Here is an 8,713-nt window from a genome sequence, read left to right on the forward strand (position 1 = left end):
CAAACCTTCTGTGTTATGGTGAACAATGGTCAGAGTTTCATGTCTGCTCAATGTCTGTTGGATTTGAAGAAGAGGCATCATGTCGTCCAATCTGACTTGTGTCATGGTCTGTAGGGCTCCAGTGATTGCTGGGTTGGCATATATTTTACTCTCATCCAGATCCAGCATGTGAAGTCCACCGAGAGAGGTCACTCTACCGACAGCTACATAAGCCATGCCAGGTTCAAAAATGTGTTTTAGTGAGACTACAGCTGATGTCCTTGTCATACCTTGAACCTTGTGTATTGTACAAGCAAAGGCAAGTCTAACAGGAAACTGTCTGCGTACCACTCCTTTCTGTTTCAGATTGTCCTCTGCTCTCTCTACGTACACTAGATCATCAGGTATGCCTGGTGCTCTATTACGGTAATTCATTCCAGTGGTTTCATCATCCATCTTGAGCCCAAGCATAGTGACATGTGCAACACCACTTTGTTCTGAGGTTATTACCCTGACTAGTGTAGCGAACGATCCATTCACCAATCCTTGAGACACGTCTATGTTTCTGGTGAGCATGACTCGAGCACCTTCAGCTACATTCAGTGTATCTGGTAACTCATTTCTGTTTCCTTTGTATGGTTTGGTTTGTCGGGCCATTCTTCCAGTTCGTGGGTCCTTTTTGTAGTCATCTGCATCGATCTTGGTAATATGAGAATGGAGCAGAGCTAATGTTACTGAGTTGTGTGAATCAACCTGTTTATTAGTTGCAAAGATGTGCAGGACTGTAAAAAAAATTCTGTGTAATATACGGTAAATTACCGGCAGCTGTGGTTGCCAGAACTTCACCGTAAAAAATAAAGTGAGAATGTATAATACATCACGGTATATCTTTTTTGCAACCGTAGATTTCACAGTTGAGAACTGTTTTTTGTTTACGGTAAATTACTATAAAAAACAAGAGATTTCATGAACCTGTTTACGGTAATATGCAATTTAACGGTAAATTACTAGCAGCTGTGGTTGCCAGAACTTCACCGTAAAAAATAAAGTGAGAATGTATAATACATCACGGTATATTATTTTTGCAACCGTAGATTTCACAGTTGAGAACTGTTTTTTGTTTACGGTAAATTACTATAAAAAACAGAGATTTCATAAACCTGTTTACGGTAATTTGCTTTAGAAATAACAGCCATGTTATAAACGTGTTTACGGTAAATAACTTTATAAACAGCAACTATATTGTGAAGCTAATTACAGTTTTTCTCAGTAAAAAACACAGTACAACTGTATGATACATTACAGCATTTTATTGAAAAATGCAACTTAACGGTAAATTACCGGCAGCTGTGGTTGCCAGAACTTTACCGTAAAAAATATAGTGACAATGTATTAGACATCACGGTACAAAAATACGGTACAACGTAGAACGTAATACAATTGGTTGGCATAGATTTCAGTCAACTTTTGATTATTGTAAATTCCAAAGGAAATATCAAATAAAGCATATTCTAAATCAACTTACAGACCATCATTGATAAACCTTAAGAAACTAACATTCTCTGTGAAAAACAGGTTGAACTGATACAATATCTTGTACAATATACTCACAAAGCAGTGTTGAGATCTTGAAGAAACAGCACGTGTCCATATATATGAAGGATAACCATGAATAAACATGAAAGGATTAGCCACTTGCCCTGAGTTGATCAAGAGTAATGAGTCACTGAGTCCAGACTTGACTGAAGAGGGCACTCAACATGGTATAGCATCTCACATGGACATGAAGTTCAGGAAGCTGGAACTTGAAGCGTGTATTTTCACCAGTTCTGCTTGAGGACTCGTATGTTGACCATCAGGTATTCACTGTGGACTGGAATGATCCTCTCTGCACCCAAAAACAGAAACAAAGGCAAAGTTAGATTGATGCAGTGCTTCAACATGATGCCTACACAGAAACATTTACTGCCTTCTGCTGTTAAACTGAGCTCCAATGACCTAGAAGAAACCAGCACTTTATACTTAATAAAAAATAATAACTATCAGGTCGAATGGGAAAAAAAACTACACATTTCAGCACTAAGGCATCATCAGCATGTGTTTAATTTCTGTCGACAGGCAGCCTAAATACACAGATGCCTCCAAACAATACACTGTGTGCACAATTATTAGGCAAGTTGTATTTTTGAGGATTCATTTTATTATTGAACGACAGTGCTCTCGGTCAATCCAAAATGTTAATAAACCTCAAACCTGAATATTTAATAAAGTAAAAGTGAGGTTTTGGCTTTCTTAGGAGAATATCTATGTGTGCACAATTATTATGCAACTAAATGAAAAATGTTCCCATCTCACTTGTTTATTTTTATCTGTTAAAGTGAGAATAATAAACAAACAACTCAAAATTTACAAATAAACGTTATTGATATTAAAAAAAATAATAATAATAATAATCTGTGACACTACAGCCCCCTTCTTTTCAGTAATAAGCCTTCCATTCATGGATTCTGTCACTTTCTTGATCTGTTGACGATCAACCACAGCCTCCCAGGTGGACCGTTTTCCTTCACCGTAAATCTCCTGTTTAAGAAGGGCCCACAAGATCTCAATAGGGTTTAGGTCAGGTGAGGAAGGGGGCCATGTCATCATTCTTCCATCTTTAAGGCCTTTACTGGCTAGCCACGCAGTGGAGTACTTGTATGCAGGGCAATGGAGCATTGTCCTGCATACAAATCATGGTCTTCTTGAAAGTTGCAGACCTTTTCTTGTACCACTACTTGAAGAAAGTGTCTTCTAAAAACTGGCAGTAGGTTTGGGAGTTGATTTTGACCTGAAAAGGTCCAACTAGCTCATCTTTAATAATACCAGCCCATACCAGGACCCCACCTCCAACTTGCTGGCGTCTGAGTCGAAGTGGAGCTCTGTGCCCGTTACTGATCCAGCCACGGGCCCATCCATCTGGACCGTCAAGAGTCACTCTCATCTCATCAGTCCATAAAACCTTTGAAAAATCTGTCTTCCGATATTTCTTGGCCCAGTCTTGATGTGTCTTGTTCAGTGGTGGTCGGGTTTCAGCCTTCCTTACGGTGGCCATGTCTCTGAGCACTGAACACCGTGTACTTCTGGGCACTCCAGGTAGGTTGCAGTTCTGGAATATGACTACTGGAGGATAATGGGTTCCTGGTAGCTTCATGTTTGATTCTTCTCAAATCTTTGGCAGTTAATTTGCATCTTTTTTTCTCAACACGTTTACTTTCCCTGTTGACTATTTGCAACAAAACGTTTGATGGTTCTGTGATCAAGCCTCAATATCTTAGCAATTTCAAGAGTGCTGTATCCCTCTGAAAGACTTTTATTTATTTTTACAATTTTTGACTTTTCAGAGTCAGTTAAATCTCTTTTGTGGCCATTTTGCCTGAGGAAAAGAAGCTGTCTAATAATTGTGCACACTAATAGTTGCCCAATAATTGTGCACACATAGATATTCTCCTAAGAAAGCCAAAACCTCACTTTTACTTTATTAAATATTCAGGTTTGAGGTTTATAACATTTTGGATTGACCGAGAGCTCTGTAGTTGTTCAATAAAATTAATACTCAAAAATACAACTTGCCTATTAATTGTGCACACAGTGTAAAGACAATCATCATGTTTGATACAACCAGGGTATCTGTACATCTTATTAATTCCATCAATTCTACATTTTTTGTTTTAATTTTTTTAATTCAATGACTTTTAAGACCTTTTAAATATCTCTAAAATCAATTACATTACTGTTGCAAAATAAATAGAGAAACTAGAATACAGTAAGCTGTATCCTGTTGTTGAGTTGTATTGCATTTGAATAACTGAGCTATTCAGTGTACAATAGCTAATATAACTGCCTTCTCGTTAACAAAAATCAAACTGTATGGCGGAGACCCAGTTCAATAGGAAACAATGACCCCCAGCATTTACCATCAAATAAACATAAGAGTGCACTGTAGGGCCCACTTGGGTGCAAAGACACAGGTGCAAACCCCTTTTGGGTGGATTTCGGAAAGATAGTACACAGAATTAATGACATTTTACTGCTACGTGAAACGTAATGTAAGGGGGATATCAGTTCAGAGCACTAAAAAACAAATAGTACTAATACAAAACTATATTCCAGTGGTTTCATCTATGTTTGCATGAAGCGGTTGGCTCAGAACGTGCACCTGAGGATGATTGATTGAGTGAAGTTTGAGTTGCACCTATCGCACTGCTTACCTCTAATTAGCCTTGACAAGACTGGTGTCTGAGTCATTGGGTCCAGACTTGACTGAAGACAGGTGGGACAGAGTCTCATACAGACAGGGTATGCTGTTCAGGAAACTGGAAGTTTAGGCAGGTGTTGTCATAATTTCTGCTTGAAGACTCACAAGTCAATCTGGTGTTCGCTGTGGGCTAGCATGATCTTCCAGCCAGAAAAAAAGACAACATAGAAAACATTAACAATACTAACAATAATAACAGTAACATCACCAATAATATAACTTTATATAGCACTTACACTGTTGCAAAATGGTTCTCATACTTCACACAAAAAACAATCAAACTATAAAAACACAAAACATTAAAGAGGGTAAAACAGAACAAACTTACCAAAGGGTAAACAAAGAGTAGGGTTAAAGATTTCATAAAAAGGTCAAGCTACAAATATGATTCATGAATAAGAAATAGCCATAATACGTATGTTATGTCAATAAAGTCAAAATAAATTCACAGTATGTCAAAAAAGGTTATTCTGGCAAGAAGTTAAAATCACATTGGATTATGAAATGCCTAGGTTTATGCAGTACTTAACATCAACAATACATGCATACACTGTTTGAACATGAAATGGCTAAACAGTGCTTACAAAAATAGAAGACCCTAAAGCCTTCTCTTATTAAATGAACATACATTGAACTTTACAACAACTTACCTCTGTTTATCCTTGTATGTATCCGATCATAAGGTTACACTAGTAGGACAGCAAAGAGGGTGATGAGGTCCATCTGAAGTACAACCGCTGGTAGTCGTAATCACACCTGAAAGAAAGAATAAAGAGAAAAAAGACAAGGGGTGGACATACATCCTCTTAAGTGAAAGATGAAATCATGTCAAGCATCAACTTTTACTCTTTTCAATGCAAAGGTTGCAAATTAAAATGAAATGGCTAAATTCACACTCAAAAATAAAAACAGTGCCTCACCTGGTTTAGCCCGTACCACATATTGTTATCGCAGCAACAAAGGTTTGATTCCCGTTGGGCCATGTGTTGCAGATCATCTCCTCTCACTCCACTGTGGTTCCTGTCTCTCTACTTCTGCTGTCCAATAAAACACGAATGACAAAAAAATCATCTTTAAAAGTTAAAAAAACAACTGCTTGCTTTGGGCATTTAAATGGATTAAAATCCCACCGTTTTCCTGGTTGTCATAAAAGCCAGCAAGTTGTTCCCATCCAAGTCCACAACCACTAGAGTTTGAATGCAATGTCTGAAAGGTGGCAGGAGCAAATTAATTCAATGTTGCAAGATTAGAGTAAATTGTCTTAATTATCTGCACAAACTGCTCTTGTACCAATTAAAATGTTCAGATATTTGTTAGATATGTGTACAATTTACTTACTTTAAAGGAGATTCTTCTTAGCAATGCCACCTGCCTTCGACCTAGAAGTTTCACAAAAGCACTGGAACAAATTGTCTTTCTTTTGACAGACATTCAAGTATTTCAAAGAATTGAATACTGACTTGAACTTTACTCCTTCCACATCTGGTTTATCTTGGGTCTGGAGGCGATCAACAGCAGAGTTGTAGCTGTCAATGGTGCGCTCTGCTCCGCACAGATTTGGATCGTCACCCTGAAATTCAGATCGGGTTATTAGGCAGTACCTACAGAAATATTGCGAGTGACTGAAATTTTCAGTGAAGGCACCAATGCCATGAGAGCCCAAATTATCTCCTGCAATGCAATATAAGGTTATTTTGACTACTGTTTCATCTGATACTACGATCCCGTTCTCCTCCAAATCCTTCAAGTCTGTTAGTAATTCAGAGAACACCTTAGCATGCCCAAATGTTTTGAAATCTTTCTCTCTACACAATAAAACAAGTGACATGTGGTTTGTGTCAGACCTTACATGAACTGGCAAATTATCATCAGATACATAGACAGCTAATATTTGATGTATTGTCTTTGCAGAGCCTAAAGGGTTAACAACTTCAAAAGCATCCTGGTATAGTACTAGCTTGAAGTATGATGGATTTTGACCAAAAAAATCATTGGATTTCTGACCATCACTAATGTCGCTTAGAACATCTGACTCTGAGGGAGACTCAGTTGAGTGCTCTCCTGACACACAGTTCTTCCACAGATCAGATTCCAACAAACACTTTAAAGTCTCTTTCACAGGCACATAATATGAAAACATATCAGTCCTGTTCTCATCTCGTCCTAAAAACATTTTCTTAGGCTCCACATAGTTGAACCCTTTTTTGAAAGACTGAGCTCTTGAGTATGCTGTCCTCATTGGCCCTCTATGACATGCAGAGAAAAGATCAAATTCTCAAAGACTCACAAACTTTGCTGATGTCCTCATCTGATAATGGTGTGTCATTTTTAAACAGTGAAGTTAGTTTGGTCCAAGCAGGTAGTAGAAACTGTCCCTGCAATTTCAAGTAGAATAAACAGAGAAAAAGATCACTGAAGTTTTCAGAAATATCCATATCACCTTTATCTGTGCTGGTCATAACATTTTCTGAGTCATGCAGGTGAGGGCCACAGTCATGTGATTCAGTTGGAACAGCTGATGACTGAGGAGAAGCAGATTCTCTGTACATGTCACTAATACTGCTGTCTGCTATTTGTGTCTCTGTGGCATGTGGGCGGTAAATGAAGATCTGACCGTGAAAACATTTGACCATCCACTCACTTTAATAATTAGCTACTTTGTGTCTGGACATGTGCGTTCACATAACGCCATAGCACATTTATGAGCGGTAACGTTAACAGACAGTTTATAAGCGGTAAAGTTAACAGCCGTCCCAACAGTAACGTTAGCTGTAACGTTAGCTTAGCTGTAACGTTAGCTGATACGTTACCGTTATGCCTCTGGTAGAAATGAGCCTTATAGCTCCATATCTAACAAAGGTCTGCTTGCAACCGGCTTCAACGCACTTAAATAAACAACGTGGTTCATTACGATGAAGTTTGCAATGAAGCACATAACCCCTCGATGTTTTAGCTTTAACTGACTTGCCACAGAAATTACAACTAAACATTTTCCTAGCAAACCTTTGGTAAAGTAAGCTAGCTAATGTTCAACACAGAAACCCATAACCCACGTTACATCCACGAAAAGTAAACTCTCTCAACTCATTAGATAGCTAAGTTAACTTACTCTTAACGTTGAATGACTCATTTTTGCAAGGGCGACACAAAACTGCAGAAAACAAAGCCTCAAATTCAAATGTAACGTTAGCTAGCTGACATGCTTATCTTCAGAAGTGTTGTGTTTCCAGGAGTCAGGCCGTTGATCATCAGTAACGTTCAGGTTAATATCCACAGAAGAGCAGCGCAGTGCTGCCTGAGCGCGCAGAAAAGGCGCTGAAATGAGTTCAAAAGTTCAGCCTCCAACCGTTGCTTTTTTAAAATTGCTGTGTAGGTCTGATCACTGCCGCCTCCGTCCGTCCGTCCCTCTCTCTCTCTCTCTCTCTCTCTCTGTCTGTCTGTCTGTCTCTCTGTGTTCCCACCACATTTGGTCAGGTTATTCACTGAGACAGGCACCTGTTGGTCTTAAAGTGTCATGGGGGAATCGCTAAACAGTGAAACAGTATGAACATATAGGGTGCACTGCACACACATTAGGAATAGATGTCACAGGGTGCCTTGAAACTGTCGCGAGATCTGCACCTGCAAGCACCTGCAATGTCACAAAATACTAACCAACAGAGATCAAAAGAGGGGTGGGGGATGGGGTGAGGGGTGAGATGCAACTTATGCTCTGCAAAAAAGGATTACAAAACAAGGAAAACTTATGGAAGGTTACTCTCTACTGCTTTGAATAAGCAGACTAGTTTGCATCTAGCACTTATTGTTTTGTTTGTTGGTTAAATATTAGTTCTGACTGTTGAATTACAGTGTTGGCCTTCAAATTTATCTTATGGTATATTTCCATTATTAGCACAATGGTTAGTGCATTTAACCTTGACAAAATGTCTTTTTTACAAATAATGAATGCAAGCAACATTGATCGGGCCCTCGCACCTTCACGCACGTCGAGGGTACTAGCAGGACTCTAGTTGCCGCGGCCGTGCTTTCTGTGACCATGAGACACTGCGTGCACGAGTTAGACAATATTTCCTGCGTGTACCAGTAGCGTAGCAAGATCATTTTGCCAGGTCTTAAGCCTCGAATGTTTTGAGTTCAGCTCTGAATACAATCATAAATGTAAGCCTGTAATGATCGACAAAAACACAAATGTTTTTTGAATGCGCTTCAGTGTTTGTAACATAACAGACTGTCAAAGTAAATGCAGGTGTCCAAACCGACTATTTGTTTGTGGTGCAGCTAGCTCTGACAATCACTGCTGAGTGACTCAAAGCGGAAAGAGTCGAGGAGAAATGGCAGAATGTATAGTTCCATGTGGAAAAAAACAAACCGAAAGGTGATCCCATGTGGTCTAATCTATATCATGAATTAGGTTAACGTGACTTCAGACGGGGCCGC

The 8,713-nt window shown here is 39.0% G+C and overlaps 1 long non-coding RNA gene across 2 annotated transcripts; it reads right to left on the bottom strand.

Annotated features, from left to right (window-relative positions):
* Positions 1–5,275: 5,275 nt before the first annotated feature.
* On the bottom strand, positions 5,276–6,624 carry LOC142966301 (uncharacterized). 2 transcript variants are annotated; one of them, XR_012957826.1, is made up of 5 exons: positions 6,564–6,624; positions 5,737–5,846; positions 5,615–5,655; positions 5,407–5,482; positions 5,276–5,310 (listed from the first exon to the last, which is right to left on the bottom strand). It is a non-coding gene; the product is annotated as an uncharacterized LOC142966301 (long non-coding RNA). The 2 variants fall into 2 exon arrangements; XR_012957827.1 differs by having other exon boundaries at positions 5,283–5,313.
* Between the last annotated feature and the right edge of the window lie 2,089 nt (positions 6,625–8,713).

This window comes from Anarhichas minor, unplaced genomic scaffold (genome assembly GCF_050575085.1).
Source record: "Anarhichas minor isolate MPS153535 unplaced genomic scaffold, ASM5057508v1 ptg000037l, whole genome shotgun sequence".
NCBI lineage: Eukaryota > Metazoa > Chordata > Actinopteri > Perciformes > Anarhichadidae > Anarhichas > Anarhichas minor.